Source organism: Teleopsis dalmanni, chromosome X (assembly GCF_002237135.1).
Source record: "Teleopsis dalmanni isolate 2A chromosome X, ASM223713v2, whole genome shotgun sequence".
Classification (NCBI taxonomy): Eukaryota; Metazoa; Arthropoda; class Insecta; order Diptera; family Diopsidae; genus Teleopsis; species Teleopsis dalmanni.
In genome coordinates this window covers 71,165,969-71,186,495 of record NC_051848.1, presented here as the reverse complement: position 1 = coordinate 71,186,495, position 20,527 = coordinate 71,165,969, and positions in this window count along the sequence as shown.

Genomic DNA, 20,527 nt, shown 5'->3' with positions numbered 1-20,527 from the left:
TTGTCTCATTGTAAACAAACATTTAACAATATTTTAAATATGCTTATGGCGTATATATATAACAAAAAGTCCTCCAATCCACTTACAAGGTGGCTCTTATCTAAATGGTTAAAAGTTCATTTAACCAATTTTTTTTTCTTTTGCTAAGTTAATTAATTTTTTTTTTTACGGATGGTTTTAAGATCATGATTAATTAAGAACTTTGATATATGCCATTTAGCTTTAAAAATATATTTTTTACATTTTGTTTATATTGTGGATACCTGATATGCACTCACATTGTATGACATTTGCCTAAACCGGATTCAGCATAGACCAGAATTTTGTTTTCCAAAATCGTTATCTTTAACTTGACTTACAACTGCCTGATCTTTGTTTAAATATTTCAGATAAGCTTGCAGTCGAATCATATCTTCTGTTACAGTACGGTCACACAATAAATTGTGGTACTGTTAAGATCATCCTCTTATGGTTCATTGTCCATCTTAAGCTTTGTGACTAGTGAAAGTAGTTTTTCATTTTAAGTAGCATGTTGATGGGTTAGTAAAGGATTTAGACTTTATTGCTAATTCACATTTAATACTATTACTAAGATAGCGTTATGTTTCTATTCAAATGAGGGAAATTTGAATAAAATAGGGTTTTTTTCTGGTAAAAACAAAGTAGTTTTTGCACCTCAACAATGATTTAAAAAAAATTAATTCAATTCTAACTTTTGCTATTTGCGCATTGTCTTAGTTTCCAATAAAGTGTAATCCAAATCGAAGTTTTTAGCTTTAAAAAATTTGATATAGAAAATTGGGGAGAAATGGCTTTTATCTATGATTACTTGTCTATTGGGTTGGCACATTTATTTTGTTACATCTTATAAAAACCTTTGTATAATTGCTTATTCTGACAAAAAGTTTCAGTTATTCTACATATAAGCTATGTTTTGAAAAAACTGTATGGAACGGTTTGTATTAGGAATAGATTTAGAGTTTTTAAAATAGGTGTTTTTAATGACGCCATCTATTGCCAATTACGTGCTTGGATAAAATCGGTCATCCCGTATAACTCATTTTGCACAGAGTGGCTGAAACAATTCTTTGCGTTTTGTAGACAAATAACTTAACTAAAATGATTATTACAATTATTCCAGTCATAATAGGTTAGTTTCAGAAAACAATGCTCTAAGGTAATGCGGTAAACAACTGATCTGGTTAATATTGCGGTTCGATATGGAATAATTGTGCAAGAAAGGGAAATATGAGTGATATAAAATGGTATTAGTAGTATATATATGATCCACTGTATGAACGAGTTTTTAATTTAATGCAGTAAAGTAGTATCCAGCAGTATATGCATCATATAAAAGTTTGACAAATGTCGCTTTATCTACTGTTTTAATGAGTAAACTGTATGGTTTCAGAAAAGAAAATCCAGATTATTATTTGAAGAAACTCAACTGATAGCTTTGCTTTTATTCTTTTAAAGGTCATTAGATTTTGACTGCACAATAGCAAAAGATTCTGACTTTTATGTATTGACTATATAGATCTGACTATATGTTAACTATATGTAAAAATAATAAAACCACTATGCTAAAAATTCAATCTATATAACAGTTGCTCTCATTGAAAACTAAGTGTAGTCATTTAGACTACAATCGTACACAATTTGATTTATGTTAATAAGATAAATTTCAAATAAAGGTTCTGCTACTAGTGGAGTAACATTAGCATGACTCTCTCAGCATTACGTTCCTGGATTAGGTTCTATACATAAGAAAGCACAAATCATACAACAAATAATGCCTCTACGAACAAAATAATATTGTAATTTAATAATTAAAAATAAAAATATAATTAATTAAATTATTCTAATATAAACGCAGCAAAAGTAACAAAACTCCAGAAAAATATGCGAACATAAAAAGTCAAGTACGGCTTTGGATCAGTTGGTTAAGGAGCGCTGACTCTGAGCTTCAAATTGGGCAGGACCCGATTTCAATTCCTGATACTCGCAGTCCCAAAAATAGTTATTTACGAATAATTAAATACAAGATTATTTCCAAGACCACTGATGACGGGTATTTGGCAATACTCGAAACAGCTGTATGGTCAGCCAAAAATTCAATTAATTAAAATAATATAAAAAATAAATTTTTGTTGTTGTTGCTCACTACTGTTCGAAAAACCACTTTATGATATAAAGTTTCTGTTATTAAAAAAAAAATCTATATATTCATGTGATTTTGTTTTATATTTTAGTTTTTAATATAATCTGCAGTAGAAGATATAAATAATAAAATTTTAAATACGATATAATTTTTAAAAAATAATATATTTGTTGATGGTGTGTGATTACATAAGGTATTTGGGTATATCGTTGACATTAACATATATAACATATAACATATACAAAATAATATAATTGATTAAAAACAAATGAAATATTAATGCTTAAATTTTTTTCTTTCTTAAACTTATAAAAACCAACTAAATATTTTGGGAACATCATTTAAGCTTAAATATACCCGTAATATCGTGCATTTTGTATAGAAATCACGTAAGTACCCCAAGCAGTGTAGAGTTTTTGCACTTCGTCATTTATCTTAGATTTGATTGGCTTATTAGGCTTTACGTGATACGATGACACCTATGGACACTGTGTTTTCAGAATGAAGAGAGCGAAGTGGAGGTCGTAAGTATCGAAGGAAACTTCGTACCGTTTTCCAGCAGGAGATGATGCATTTGATGTTGTCAACTAAACCAAGTCCATAAGATAGGATTGTAGACAAATGTATTGTAAAAACAACAAACGAAATTAGTTTGGAAAGTGAGAAGCCGGTTAAGTTTAAAAATTCTACAAATCCGTTATTGGAACAGAATTTTAAATAAAATCTGATGCATACAATCTAATTATTTAATTTAATTTTATTTATTGTGACTTTATTGTGGCAAATGTAGATTCACTTTAACAGCTAAAATATTTTTAATTGTTTATAAATATACATAAATATATATTAATTTACATGATGAAATGTAAAGCACATGATACTCGTGCCTTTTTACTAGTCTAAATGGAGCTCACATGCAGATGGGATTGTACAATCGTAGATAATTTTATTTAATTATGCCGCAAAGTAGACAACGACTTTTTTTCAGGCCTTAAGCAACAACAACTTCGTTGAAATGGCTTAAATTTTATGTCTTGCATACAGGTCTATGTAGGCCATTAGTAAGAATAAAGAGTAAGAAAAAGAGTTAAGTTAATTTGCTGAATCCTGCTGAATGTCCTGCGCATAGCTTCCTTGCACTCTGAGCGCGCTGAATATCTCATTCAGCGAAAAATAAAGAGGCAAAATTTATGTTACGTGATATATTCCATGCTGTTTACGATATTACTGAATTTATTACGATAGCACAAGCGTTGGCGAAATAATTGGTTGAAAAGTGTTTGAAGGAAAAGTTGAAATTTTGTATATAATTCCCTTGTATGTACTGGCGAAATTATGAAAAATACATGATATATGTGTGTTTACTTTTATTTAAGGTTATTTTAATGTGTGTTAAACAACTTCACTGAGAGTGTTAAAAATTTTGATATGTTTTTATTTAGAGCCAATATCCTACGAAATCAATACTTGGTTACCTTGAAATGTGTTTGTTTACACACGTTCTCAAACAAATATTTTTATTTAATTTAATATCTTAATAAGAGTTTATATTTTTGAAAGTTTCTTGCTACTTACCTATATTATTAGAAAAACACAATACACTCCCACACACAAACCTAGAAACCTACAAACGGGCACCCGACAAACCATCTTTGTAAACAAATAGTCAGAATTCATACAATATTTGTGCAGAATATAGTTATTTACATGTTTGTTTCTTTTAAGAATAAAGTTTTATGGTTGAGGAATAATAGTAGAATATAATTCGTATTTTATATTCATAGAAATCATGAATAAAATAATAGGTTTTTCTATCAGTTTATTATGCTGATGGAAGGAAATTTCTAAATCTTGCCAAGTTGCTGGCATTTGATTTCTGTTCTTTATTTTCATACGTTTCCAGCCATTGTTATTTTTGAGATTTCATGGTACCTTATAGTGAAAAAATTATGGTTCACCCGTCACCCGTGCCGTTTGTCCGACTACAAAATAATAAATGTTGCACAATTTTTATATTTGTTCCATTTGGTGTTTGGTGTTTGGTATTTGGTATTTTGTTTGGTGACAATTTTTGTGAATATTTTCTAAAAATATAGGAAAAGAAATGCGGATAAATTCGGCATTTACATTTACGGCAATGCCTAGTTTTCCACTTTCGCACCCTTACATGTACAGGGACAAAGGAAATAACCAAATTTATGTTATTTTGAAACATTGCAGTAATAGAGTTAGGAAACATTTCATTAAATTTGTTTTAATACGATTAAAGTCCTAAATAGAGTAAAAAATTTAAAAAGGTCTTCCTCACAAATGCAGTGCACGATTTTCCTATAATAATTTTGATAATTATAGAACCAACCATAAAAATCAGTTTTTTTTTGTGAACCTAAATAGGACGGGAATCAATTCTGTTTTTTATTTATTTTTTTTTATTTTCGTAAAGAAATAAAATAAATCATAACAGCTTGCTCGGAAAATAAGGTTCTTTTTTTTCTTCTGATAAAAAAGAAACACGGTTTCTTAATATTTTGTAGTCTATAGTTTCAACACAGAAGGTCAGGGTCATCATAGTCATATTTCCATCAAGAAAATATAGCTTCGTTATAGTGCATACTGTAAACTATGACACAAGATATCAAGGTCAGGATGTTTTGACTAGTGCGAAAATACGATATTCTTATACTATATTTCCACTATAAATAAACATGGACAGTTAACTTACATTTGATTGTCTTTTTTAGCTTCATTTGATAACCAGATTTCTTGTAATGTATAGTGTCATGATAATCTGTTCACGGTTTCCTTACAGAACACGGTTTTCTTATAGGGAAGCTTCAACAAAAATAAACATAGTCAGTTAACTTACATTTCATTGTCTTATTCAAGTTCATTTAATATGGTTAAATTTAAGAAAAATTATGGTCATGGGACTTCTTTAAGTTTATATGTTCCTTACTATAAAGAAAGTCATTATTTCTCTTATTGTATGTTTTCAACAAAAATGATCACAGTCACTTATCTTTAATTAAATTGGCATATTAAGCATTATGTGAACACAAAAACATCTACGGAAACCCCGTTTTTGAAATAAGAACTTAATGAAAATGATGCATATCGAAGAAAACTACGTAATGTTCTCCAACACTTGATACAGGGTTCTTACAGGGTTCATAGTCATTCTACCAAAATATCATTATGGTCATGGTACTCCATGCAGTACAGTAACACATTTTTTTAATGGTGTTTAGTGATAATGTTTAGATATCTTCAATACAAGAGATCCCGCAGATGATTGTCACCCCAGTACGCAAAAATAATTCCCTTATAATATATTTTCAACACAAATGATTACAGTCACTTATCTCAAATTTGAGTGCCTTTATGTGATATGATTACATTTATGGGTACTTAATTTCAAAATGTATAGCGATATATTACTGGATGATATTACAGGATGACAGCTCAGTCAGATCAGTAAGGAAAGGGTCCCTCCAGATTTTTAATCTTCTCCTAGCTAAAGATGGGCACTGACATATGAGCTGAAACACAGTTTTCTCCTCGTCCTCAGAGCCACAGCTGCAACAAAGTTTGGAATAAAGGAGACCTAGTGTCATAGTATGCCACCCTTCAGGGTTACAGTAGCTTAAACAAAATGATCATTGTCATTATACTTTGTCCACTAAGGAACCATGATTTTCTTGTAATATGTACTGAAGTATTAACACAAAAAATAATTGCCATGATTGTCTGCTAAGGTCAATAAATGTAAAAGATATAATTTTTTTTTTTTTCGGTCATCCTTATCTGGTCTATCTGCGATATTGTATTCGAAATTGTCGAATCGAAATTATCTAAAGTACTCTCAGTTTCTCATGTCCATTTATGTGGCATAGTTTTAATTTGCTTTCAGTGCAGAACACTATTTGTCAACACTGATTGTTTTCAGTAAAGGAACAGCAGTTTAATTAACAGTCGTAAGCATATATTTCATTTCTGAAAAGTAAGTTTAATCATTACATTTCAATGATTTCAAAAGCTCAGTATATGCATTAATATTTTACACCATAATTTATTTTGGTTACAGCATCGACAAATTTATGAACTTATTGATTCAATACAGAAAAGTTGCATCCTCTCACATGACTATGTGGCTGGCTTTTCCAGAAGTTCTACCAAATAGACGGCTTTTATTTTATTTAATAGCTTTTAACTTTGAAAGTACTTTGCGCCGAAAATGATTCTAAATGATTCGCCAATATCGACAAATAATTGATAAAGTCCATATGAAAAATAGATTCACTATATTAAAATAGACTCAGAAGCAATTGGATGCGAAAAATAAAGATATATGTCGATATATAGTACATAATTTTAAACTGACCCCGAGTTTTAATGTTAAGAGTTGTTGATGATGACTGCAATTGTAGTATATTGCTAGTCAACTTTTTGAAATAAATTGAGGCTTTCTTTGAAAATGCCTCAAAAACTGAAGAAATATACCTGAAGACCTGTCGATCTAAGTGTATGATGGTCAAACAAAAGAATTATATGTCTTCAGTGATATGTCTTGAAGACTTGATACATCAAATAAGCTCTCGTACAAAGCTTTGTTTATTATATTATTTTCGTTTCTTTTTTGTACACATATTGCCAAGAAAATGTTGCACAAAGCGTAATACGGACTGATAAGATCAGATTCCTTGAATAGTCTTAAGAACAATATCATCTAAAGCAAGTCAAGCAAATATTGAATATATCAGCTCAAATTAAATTGAGAGTATTTTAAACTTTTAGAAAATAATTACCATTTAATAAATGTTATGCATCTGAGCATAACATTTCCATAAATATAAGTTAAAAATTAATTATTAATAATTTTTAATGAATTCACACTCCAATAAAATTTGCTTTATTCAATAAAATATTAATATAAAAAGTTTTATTAGCAAACAAAAACAAATCTGTATATTTGTTTATTTAATATACATATTTTATTTTTTTTTTGATTTTGTTTGTAATTATTATAATTTTACAAAAGTTTGTTATTGCTTTAATTTTCGATTTTAAATGAAAAATAATAAAAATTTCAGATATCTCTAAATATATTGGCAAAAACCCACGAAACGTCGGGTAAATGATAAAATAAAAAAAAAATTGATTTTTATTTCTGTATAAAATCAGAGTAGCTTATTACAAAACTACTAACTAAATGTAAAATTGCTTATTATCTATAATCAAGGCTAAGCTCAACCAGAAATGATAAAAGTTCTCACAGACATAGGGTGGAAATATTATATATAATAGAAACAATTTTATGTATCAATGGTTAATGCAACATATAATAATATTAGTGATTATATAAACATAATAATATTCTAAAGACAATATGATATATGTATATAACTGTTATATCCAAGCTGTTCAGTAATTTGGATTCTGTACACTCTATTTAAATCTTAATGCATGACTCGCTATACATTCTTAATCATTTCAGATCACAGGTAATTGTTATTATTAAGTATCTTTCCACGTGATCACTACGGTAGTTAATATAAAAATTACTTTACAGTAGTGTCGTGAACTTATGAGGTCATTAAATAGTCTAAAAACGCATGAATCCATAAGGTAAAAATTTAATTTGAATATAGAATGAGGTATAGGGCGTAAATGCGTCACATATTCGAAAAAGTCCTTAAAACCTGCTATCTTCAGTGTTTCAGAAACTATTCACGTCCAAGTAATTTAAGTCTTATACTACCTTTCAAATCATTAGATATATATCTTTTCATGCAATAATTTTTTTGAATACCATTCTTTGACAAGTTCTTGGTCAAGTTCATGGAATGCCTAATTTTTTTTCAAACTTTTACTTTATTTTTTGTTTGTATTTTACTTGTTAATACTGTATTACATCTTGAATATTTTTTTTTACAGAATTTTTATCTGTAACTGTTTTCTCTTATAATCAAATTTCTCTCCACTCATCCTTGTTCTTTGAAACTGTTATCCACACAATATTTCATTTTACCAGTGATTTTCCAGTTTTAATACAAACTGACATATCACTTTTGTGGGTAAACCTTACTTACTTTAATAATGTGTCAGGCAATTTTAAGTCTTTGGATTTCTGTTGCAGTTACAATGCCTTTTTTTTTGTCATAATTTTCAAACTCGTTAAAATACTAACACAACAGTATTTTAAAATTCAGTTTACATTTACTGGACTCTATATTCTTCTAGGCATATTTTTTTCGACGATGAAAAATACATGTCATGATATATTTAGGCTTTTTTAAAGTCACAATCAGAACAGATGCGATTGATAAAGTCGAACTACAGCGTATCTGTCCAGATTCTGATTTCAAAAAAGCCTAAATTTGTCATCATACGTTAGAGAGAGGTAAGCGTAGGAAACGAGCTTCTCCCTTCATTATTAATAAATTAGAGTATTAATTAACTATAACAACAGGATACATCCTTTTGATTATTTCACTATTTCACGCGAGTACTGTAGTCCCGTCCTCGTTTTGTAAAAATTGAAAACCCGCTAAATAATCAAAGATATTTTTTATTTTTTTTTGTTGAAAAACTTAAATTTTAAAATTTAATGTTTTGCAAAATTATTGAGTATCTGTATTCGCACTACGTTATTGCTCTTAGAGGTATTCAAATCATCTATTTAGATCAAATCTGCAAATAAGAAAAGATGATAACCACATAAATTCAAATGACTGAAACACGTTTCGAAATGGATCAAAATCGTATTCAATAAAAGAGCGGATTTTACAAAGAAGTACAAAGTAGAGATATATAATTGATAAAGTAACGTAAAGAAGATTTCTCTAAACTTCTTATTATTAAAAGGTTTAAACCGACTCAGGAAACAATTAACAAGCAGTTGAGGAAGTCATTCAAAATAAAGAGCATAGAGGATTTCATCGATTAGACACCAAAGAACACTCTTTTTAATGAGTTCCCAAATTGTGGTCTTATTATATTTTGAGCATATTAAGTTGTACATGACCTGATTGTTTCCACTTATTATTGGCTAGCTAAAGAAAGTACTTCTCTTAAAGATCTTCAAAAAAACATAAACCGTCTTCCCTAGACGTGTAGCTGCTTCTGAAGAAGCAACAAGTTGATCAAATCCGTCTGCTTTTTTATTCTCTAAATATTTTTATTTTTAGCAACCTAAATAGCAACCTAAATATATCTGTTATTGATGTCACTTACAATTACCCAACATGCCTTCCTAATCGCTAAAATGTCAGCCTCAAAAACCATAGCTTCATTAGGTACTCTAACAGAGTCGCTTATGTCTACAAACGGTGTAAAAATTCCTGATCCAACCTTGAAGTTTATTGTTGTCTCATCCGCAAAATGAATACATCATAGTTTGCTTGAAAACTATCCATTTTTCTCCATTTGTTTGGTGTTGATTATATTGAACTATATATATATATATTATTATTTTCCAATACAACACATCAATCAGTTGATTTATTTTTTCTCTTGATTTCGCTTGTGTTACTAAGATCGCTAAACTAGGAGATAGGTATTAGTAATGTTATAATAGATAATAGCTATAATAGAGACTGTGGAGATCTTATCCAAAAGAGGACTTAAGAGAGTTAAAATTAATATACTCTCAGACAGCCAATAAGTTCTCAAAGCTCCAAAAAGCTACACATTCACATCAAAAGTTCTTATAGAGTGTAACAATGCACTTAACCAACTGGCCACCCACAATCAGGTCTCTCTGGTTTGGGTACCCGGATATGAAGGACACGAAGGCAACGAAAAGGCGGACCTTTATGTCAAAAAAGCGGCAGAAGGATCATTCATTGGTCCAACCCCCTACTTTGGCTTCATTAAAACGAACATAAAACAGGAGACAAAAAATGGATCTAAAAAAGTATCAATGAATACTGGAATGGAAGAGATGGCCTATATCATTTCAAAAAATTCTTAAATTTTGATGCCAAAAGAGCAAACACCGCTCTCAACCTAAGCAAGAAGAGTCTAAACTCACTCTCTGGTGCACTAACAGGCCACGCCGCATGTAATAAACACCTACATAAAATAGGCTGTGATGAGGAAGAGTCAATGGAACATCTGATCACCAACTGTGATGCACTAGGCCAAAGAAGAAACAAAATTTTAGGTACACACCAACTAGAGGATGAAGACCTTCGAAAACTCCCTCGGAAGGAGCTGGTTCGATTCCTCGAGATATTAAATATCTAACTACAAAGGGGTGCACAATAGATCAAACTGGTCGCAGTGTATAGGGGCCTTAGCCTAACCCGAAAACCCCCAAATACCATTAACCATTAACCAATACATCTGATTACTAGTCAGAATATTTCTAATGATAAGGTATATGAATAAAGTACATAAATAAGTAATTATATTTAAGTGTATATATTTTTGAAAACAAATTTGAGAATTTAATATTATATCGGAATAAATATTTTTTATCATAAATTAAAGATGTCTGTTCAGTAAAAATCTGCATTAATTTTATAGTTTTAATCAAGTCAATTGAAAATCAAACCACAATACATTTAAAATATTAATTTCAATTACTTTGTACATAACGAAAATCCGTTTTAGGATATTCGCAATCACATTCCATCTGAATTCCAAATATGAACTCAACTCTCAACTGTCAAAATCATATGTTTTAAAATCTGATATGCGGGTACATTGCACTGAACGGAATGCAATAATAACTATGGAAACTGCTACATAGGAATAATGATGCTTCATTAGTATTACCAGAATTTAATATCAATTAAATATCCTGCAACTCATATAAATTTTGAGTAAGTCATAGAAAGATGATGGAAAAACCAAAAACAATGCATAACATTTAGCCATCATTGAAAATTATGATGGTATCACCAATTTCTCTGAAGATGCTATTGTTCAATTAACTATACTTGCTTAGTTACCGAGAGATACACTAAATTAATTCGTCTTTTGGTACTCGTACTAATTAAAAATGTTGTACACGATGAAATACAGGGAAAATAAAATTTTCAAAAATATCTACATATGTAAAGACCATCTATTGGCCTTTGTTGTGTGTGTCAGTAAGGTAGATGCTCTACTGATGTACTGATAAAATTTCAACGCATCTGAATGAACTGATGTGGTTTGCAAGCATATAAAGTAAACGCAAAAGTGATACCAACATAAAAATAAGCATTGGATGAAAAAAGTTTTGTTGAAAACTTGGTGAAACTTTCACCGAATCGGTTCAATTGATGAGGCAAGAATCTGTTGACAATTGCTTACTAGTATGCTCTGGTAGAGTTCATAAGTATTACACATTGTTTGAAAACACTGTTGTAAGAGAACATGGCTAACAAAACCCTAACCTAGCTAAAGTTAAACCTCTATGTTAATTTTATAAAAGGCACTTTTGCAAACTTAAATTGTGCAGAATGTTCTATTTATAACACAAAGTCTTTATTAGAATAAATATTTTCTATGGGGTCTTGTTTGCATTAGTTCTAGTGTGTACGCATCGTACGCATAGGTAATGACTAATAAATTGGCAGACAGAAATTCATGACAATGTGGATTTCGTCAGAACTGTGAGTGAGTTCTTTAGAGATCAGTCAAAAATTTGTATATATTCAGAGAACACAAAAATCTAAATTTAAACAAAAACTTTGAGCTCAATATTATGACTGTTATTCTTTTTATTGCAAATTCATCCATATTCATCAAATCAAATCAAGAACGCGTGATTCTTATATTTTTAGAAAAATATAAAAATCCGATACGATTTATCTAAGTTAATTAGTTCTGAGCAATACTTTCCACAACACTACTACACTATCAATATAACTTGATTCTCTAAATATTGATTCTCAAAAACCACAAATTTTTATTGTGATCGCACAAAAATGAACTAGTCAAACAATGATTAACAATTAGATCAGATTGCATATTTAATTGATTTTGTTTAAAGTCTAAAAGTTTTTAGATTCAAGCTACATTAACGGGTCTAAAAAAGCTTCAAAAGAAAGCGTTGATAAATCCCGACACCTTACAAACTATAATCGTACTAAAGAAAAATGTTATCTGGAATTACATGCAATCCAAATAGCTTATATTGAAATTCTTAACAACAATTACTTCAGACGCAATGCTCCTTCGTTCAACTATTAATAAATTTAAGATAGGTCAGTGAAAAATTAACCTTAGCGATTTATAAAATCAGCGGTAGATGGTTATATCAGAAATAACTATTTTGAATCGAGCAAAAGTGTGCTTACTGAGCAGTGCATCTTCTTAGGTCCACGGCCATGGGACAACCTCTAAGGCCTACTGTCATAAAGCAACCGATTCATGTTCTCTATTACACTAATATTGATAACTATAGTATGCGGTAACTTATTTAAAGTTACTACATATGCAGCAACCTAGAAAAGTCTACAAAAAATATTGAACATAAAAATTAATACTAATGAAGAAGAAATATCTTGGAAAAACCTTCAGCCTGATTCAGTTTTATTTGAAATAATTAAACTTGAAAGTGTTTAATCAGTATGTTTATATATATAAAAAAAAGACTTTAAGCAATCTTCAGCAAACAATATCTAAAACACAAAGTGGGTTAAACAATCACTTCCTGTATTAAGTGAAATTTTTTTAAATTAAGTTGATGAGCATTTTTATACTTGTGAATCTGAGAAGGCACTGCACATTAGGTCTAGCCCTAACGCACGTTTCAGACACATTATTCAGTCTCATTGTATGGAATAATATAGTCAATGACTGTGGCACTGTTACAGAAATGCAATCACTGAACTTCATATTTGACATTTCAAGCTACTTTAGTCAGCTGTTATTTTATCGTACTTTAAATATGAGTAACTATTTCATCAACATGATCTCTCAAAGATGAGTGTCTTCGGCTTCTGTGAAACAAACATTTAAACGTCTGAAGACATTCTTAACGAATGGCCAAAAGTGAACTCTCCAGCATCGGCATTGTATTTTATATCCTTCAATATATAGAATGAAATAAAGTTGTTCAAGATATTCAGTATTATTAAAAATTTCAGATTCAAATAATACAACTGGAGTTAGCACACTTGATATAATGTTCAATAGGTAAATATGTTCGACTATATATACCTAGGTATACTTCCAAATACGTGTAATATTTCTTATTTTGTACTTTAAAAATCCTCATAGAGCGCATACGCTTCTGTTGCTTGGCACATTGCGTATTCAAAAATTTTGTCACTACTCATGTCATATTAAATCTCCGAATTCAGTTTCCAGAACAGCAATGGCCAATAAGTTTTCATTAAACAATGGAAACTTAAAATTAGTGCTCGTCTTTATTGCGAGAAATAACTGAACTGAGTTTTCTTTTGTGCTCCATGAAAATGAAATATTTGTGCTTTCCTTTGCTTTCCTGTATGATGGCTCAGATATCGGCGTTTGCCTATGCCGTGATGTTAATTGAAAACTCAACTTAAAGCAATTATCCTTGCGTTCACCGGCCTAGCAATCAATTGAATGTCCTTTGGACTATTGCTCGTTTATTTTTTTTATTTGCGTTTTCTGCATTTTGCGTTTGTTTGGTCAGAACATTGTTGTGATTGCTTTGGAATGACCCGTGCTTTCTCGTTGCTTTCGTTATTGCATTGCTGTTTATAACTAATAGTTCAACATCGCTTGCTACTAGTTGATGACCAAATGCACAGCAATATTAAGCGGAAGTACCAATATTAACCTTAAGTTCACATCCTTTCAACAAATTTGAAGAGGCACTAAAGTATTTTATGTAGTATATATAATAATCTCTAAAGTACTTATTTGTATTTGACAAAAACAAAAAATTAATTTAGTTGTATTTACATAAAATTAATAATTTATTCTGAGCCCTTTATCGGATCACTCAGAGCCACACCAGGTAAGTTATCGAGAAATTGAAAAAAAAAAATGTAAGCCCACTGGTTGATTCCTCATCCCAACAAAGGAAAAATCTAAAGAAAAACTATTTTTTATTCACATATATATAAATGCAAGTTGTTTTCAAAAAAATTGTTTAAAAATAAATCAAAAAATAAAATTGTGATCTACTTATTAATTTGATAACTGGTTAAGCTTTCCGAAAGCTAAACACCATCTTTTTTAGTTAGTAATGGCTCTTAAAATTAAATCTTTACAGTTTAGTTTAAGTTAAATATATTGTGTATGCACAGAATCTTGTGGCGTTGTCAACTGCTATATCTGGGTTAACTTTTTCAATCGAGATTCACTATTAGTGCAACTTCCATTTTCGACCAATAAAAAGTGATTTCATTCGATATACGTATTTTTTAATATATAACTCTCTATTAACACTACTACATAAATATTAGATTACTCTAAAAATCTTCGATTGGGCAACAAAATTTGACAGATCGCAAGTAAAACTAGATTGAAGCAAGACATATTAACTGAATACACCATTAAAGAGCGCTGAGAGCATATGCTTGATTTGCACACACTTTTTATCGACTTTTAACAAACATTTAACAAAGTATCATATAATATAAACACATAAGCAACGCTTCAAGATATCAAATCAAATGTGTTTTAGAAACACTCGTTAAATATCTTGTCATATGTTATACTGAGAAACAAAGAAAGATGGATGCTATACAAAACTCCACACAATATCATGCTGCACTGCGCTATAACCAATATGGCCAGAACTGGATCTGTCTTCAATTGCTTCTACTATTTACTGACTGTATTGTATAGGCCATTCTTTTACAAATCGGATACCTTTTTGACCTCATCAAAAAGGTCAAATCGGTAATAATGAGGTAATTTTTTGCCACAATTCATCAGATTTGAAAAGACTGAGAATTAAAGACATTAAAATTACCATCCAATATAAACGAAGTATGAAAAAGCTCTTTGGTCAATATGGTATATATATATATATATATATATTATTGACCATATATATATATATAAACAAAAGAAAAAACAAAACAGTTGGTTTGAGAACTATGTTACTTAAAACTAAATTATAAAACCATCATAAGGCAATGTGACTATAGACTCTATATAATGATATAACTATATCATAAGACTCACTATAGAATAGTGAGTATGAATACTAGGCATGAATACTAGGCAATACTGTGGAAGGCAAAGTTTCGAACACTGAAAAAGAATAGACCATGTTAAATATTTGGACTCATAATTCGACAAGTATTTAATATAGAAGAAGATAAAATGCTTGGACTCTACTCAATGAATACACAGTAAAATTTGTAAAAACTCAACTACTGAAATACGCGGAAAGTGTTACGTGGACAAACGTAAGAAGAATGCAAAATTCGTTTTTAAAATACATCTCTTCAAGTATAATACACAAAGAAAAATCGAGAACTATTTGAATATATATAAGAAGTGCAACATCTAATATACATAAGGAACTGGTTAAATACTAAACAGATAGAGAGAGATGAAAGAACTCAATGTTTAGCCAAGCATTATTGTTATTAGATAATGAAAATGTGTAGTACATATTTCATATTATTATAAAAATTATTTATTATTTTTAAACCAATTAGTACTTCAATTGAAAATCGCTATATTAATTTATATTATTATATTATGTACAGCTTTATTTAAATTTGTAAATTCAGTAGCAATTAATCAATAGAATAGTGTATATAATATTGGGATATATGCATTTAGAACGATTATTTACCTATTATCGTCAGTCAAACAATCTGATTTACCTAAAAAATAATTAGTTTTGGAAATAAAACTTCTTCATCGTAACTAATCATACTATCATAATGTGGTTCCATTTCTAGGGGCACATTTTGATGTTTCCATTTCAAATAGTTAAGCTGCAATAAAGTGATATGGGAAGCCATATTTTAAAAGAATTTGGAACTAGACATATCATGTAAACAAATTAGAGTGTTGACAATAAACATAGGTGCATACTTCTGTCATTAAAAATCAAACGTGGCTTAAATAATGTAGTTGCTGCAGAAATAATGTATTTATATAATATAATGTATCTTATATGTAATTACTGGCATGTCTTTTTTATCATATAATAACCCTACGGTTTCTAATTTTTTTCTATTTTTATGCGATGTAACAGTATTGATTCCCTACTTGTCAACCAATACAAACAACAAAACTATATATTAAACTAAATCTTTTCTCAACTACATCAATGATACTGGTTTGCCTTATATAATTTTTTAGAGTGGAAAGTCACTTTTTGCAAATAAAAGTGCTGCGAAGCACTTATATTCATTTGTAGTATCGTGAACATATCGAATGACTTTTAAATTTGTGCACCAGTAAAAGCAGATGCTTTGTTTATACCATATATTTGCATCTTGATTTTCTATTTATCACTCATCCATTTCGTGTAGATATATACAGATAATACTATAAAATTTTTTAAGCTTATTTTGATGAGGACCACTCTACCTTATATTATCCCATAAGGTTAATATAAGATAACAGGAAGTTTATATTAAACTAAATTTTAATTCGACTACATCAATGACTACAGTTTACTTTATATTACTTTTTAGAAACAAAATGCCGTAATGTAGCACTTAGAATAGTTTGCAGTACATTGCATCTGGATTTTCTATTCATCACTCATCCATTTCCTGTAGATATATACAAATAATACTATAAAATTTTTTAAACTTATTTTGATGAGGACCACTCTACCTTATATTATCCCATAAGGTTAATATAAGATAACAGGAAGTTTATATTAAACTAAATTTTAATTCGACTACATCAATGACTACAGTTTACTTTATATTACTTTTTAGAAACAAAATGCCGTAATGTAGCACTTAGAATAGTTTGCAGTACATTGCATCTGGATTTTCTATTCATCACTCATCCATTTTGTGTAGATATATACAAATAATACTATATAATTTTTTAAGCTTATTTTGATGAGGACCACTCTACCTTATATTATCCCATAAGGTTAATATAAGATAACAGTAAGTTTATATTAAACTAAATTTTAATTCGACTACATCAATGACTACAGTTTACTTTATATTACTTTTTAGAAGCAAAATGCCGTAATGTAGCACTTAGAATAGTTTGCAGTACATTCAACATATCAAATGACTGTGAACCTTAAGCACCAACAAATGCAGATGGACAATGGTTCGAAGTTTGATGAAAATAAATTCTAGATGGAGACTTCAATTAATTTGATATCAACGAAATATTCAGCCTTTTTCAAACTGTATTAGCAATGGCGTGTTCTAGATTTGATGGTGGGGATCTTTTAATAAACAGTTTTTTTAATTAAACTTTGTCTCTTTAAATAATAAATATTGAATAAAGCGACTTTTAATATATAGTAGAATAAGATTATTTAATTTTATTTAAATATTCACGTAATAGCTTTCAGTCTATATTTTTTCGGGCAGATTTTCGGTTTGCGTGTACCACGTATAAGCATGTAGGATCTATGTGCAGTCATCTTGCTTGAACTGTGAATATATAGTCCGACTTGTTTATATTAATATGTATAGATGATATAATTTAATATATTAAGAACTTATCCCTTCCTGTCTTATGAAAGTTTTACGTCCAAATTAAAATGTAAGAAAGTTTTGGATTGAATATCTGATATACTTTTTTATTTAAAAAAATTGGGACTGAAAGATAATTGTTTGATTGGAATTGTATGTGTACCACAAAATATTGCCTTATGAAATGTCAAGCCATACAAAAATTGTTTTCCTATATCCAGATAAATAATATATATTTTTCACGTTCCATAATTTTCTGTTAGATCTAAAATATTATTTTGAATAATATTATAGTGAGAAGAAACTAATCAATAAGCTATAGGAATTATAATAAATTCTTTTAAAGCTCTAATGTAGTTAATAGAAATATTTAATGTTCTTAACGAATACAAAATACAGAGAAAAGGTTTGTTATCATTTTCAATTAAATATATAAGTTATCTTATAAGTTGAAGGTTGTGATAAAGTGGGTTATAAATAATATTAATTTATTTCATTTAAAATAATAAAAATTATAAAAAATATGTAAAATAAGCTTAATAAATTAATTGAATAAAGAAATAATATTTTTTTAGTTTTTGAAAATTTTTATTTGACGTGCTAATCTTAGAGTTAAATTATTTCCTTTTTATTAGAAATAATAGAAATTTACTGTAAGTATTTAAAGGAGTCAGTAATTGCTTTCAGTTGTTTCATGAATTGGATTAGTTAATATATCAGTTAATAATGAAAAAAGTTGTGATTCCTTTTTTCTATTCTTCTTATTAGAAGGAGAATTAATGAGTATTTAGAATGTATATATTTACTGAACTAAGCAGTGATGCTAAATTGTTCTTAAGCAACTAAAATTTGTTCTGTTGGAGCATTCATGTCAAAAGAATGCACCTATTGTTGCTAGTTCCTACAAATAAAAATTGACACGCTATCAGCGTGACAGACGTAATATAATAATCTTCACAGGCTACCGTGTGAGGCTGATAAGCGGTGGTTTTTTTTTACCGGTCGTCCTTTGTGAGTTGTGGCAATATAAACTGCCATATGGCATATGTGGTAATACATTTATTTCACCAAATTTATGAGGCAAGTTGATATATAACAAAACACATATACCAGCTTGCTAATTTTACTGAATTAAGCAGAGATAGTGTAAGCTCAGGTAATGCATACAGTTCCCACGAGTGCCTTAAGCCTTAAATTCCCAAGATCTATTGGATATCAAGTTGTGGAAATAAGGCGCGTTTTATTTTTTAGCATAAGCGTTATGCTAAGTTTTTGATATAAAAGCTTTTAATTTTTTAATAAAAATAATTTATTCAAAATCAGAATTCTTACAAGTGTTTCTTTTGGTTAAAGTGCTAAATTTTCAACTGACAAAAAACAAAAAAAAGGACCTAGACTGCTTTTGTCGAGCTAAGTTGTTTAAAGTGCCAAATTAGCAAATCTGTGTCAGACTAGATACATATCATATTAAATTTAAAAATCGGCAATTAGACCTTTAACACAAATGTGATGTCTATCGTATACTACAGCTGTGAAATATAGAAGCACTCCAGACATATAGAGCGAAAGAATTCTCAAAATATGGTTCCCAGATTGAATATCAAATGAACGCCTGCTGAAAGCAGCACAAGTTGAGAATAAAATGAGAAGAGGAAGTGGATAGACCATACGCTTAGACAATCGAGAGATTAAAAGTTGGTATGGAATCCACAAAGTAGCAGAAGTGGTGATGCACCAGTGAAAACTCGGAGAAGAAGACCTGGCTGAAACACAATTTACATGGAGCAAAATCTACAGAGAAGCACCAAACAGAGTCAGATTTAGAAAAATCATTGAGGTCCTATGCTCCGCTGGGCGAAGTGGACAATAGCAGTAGAAGTTAAGTTAAAAAAGAATTATTACTTATAAAAGTGCAGAATATGTTAATCAAAGATGAAAAAATGATCTGGTTGAAAATATTAGAGGAATCATTATTTTGACAAAAGCCCTAAAATTGTATATAAGTGCCCTAGATATACAAAATCAAAATAAGAAAAATATGTTATATATATTATTTAAGGTATTTTGTTTTGTATTTTGAAAAGTTGATTAATGTGAGGTAAATTAATCAAAACAAATACTTATATATTGTTAAGAATTTATTATAAATGTATATAACTTAAACACAAAATATTATACAAATATATTAAAATTAATATTCAAATTGTAGTATTTAAATAATTATTAATTTTCGCAATAATATTAGATCGGATCATTTGGCTTGAGGTTGGCTGCCAAGTTATCACTAACCTAATAGCGTCCCAAGACCATCAGCCTTCTGCTTGCTTGTCCTGGATATTGGCACAATATATACATCGCTGTCTTCTTTTTATTGAGATGTAGTTTGTAAGTGTCTTTCTCAATCAAAGCTATCCGCAGATAGCTAAGCACTTTTGTCGCTTCACTGGTCATCGGTTTTAGCATCATGAGTTTAGCCTGTCTGTAAGTGCTTATGTCTCTTCATCTGCTAAGATGAATTAAAGCTATCTACTTATGGACATAGCTCGCAGTTATGTTGTAGCCCAATGGTATTCTTGGCTTTGGGCCGCAAAAGTTGTGGCTTGATCCATGATTTACAAGTTCATCTGCCTTTATGTTTTGCTCATGTGGGTGTCCGTTAACCCACATGACTTTTACCTTACTTCCATGAGGACATTCCATGAGTTGCGTGATAAATTCATGTACAATCTTTATCTAATACAGCTGACATTCCAATAGGTGATTCAGAGCAAGTGTAACCGCCATAAGTTCC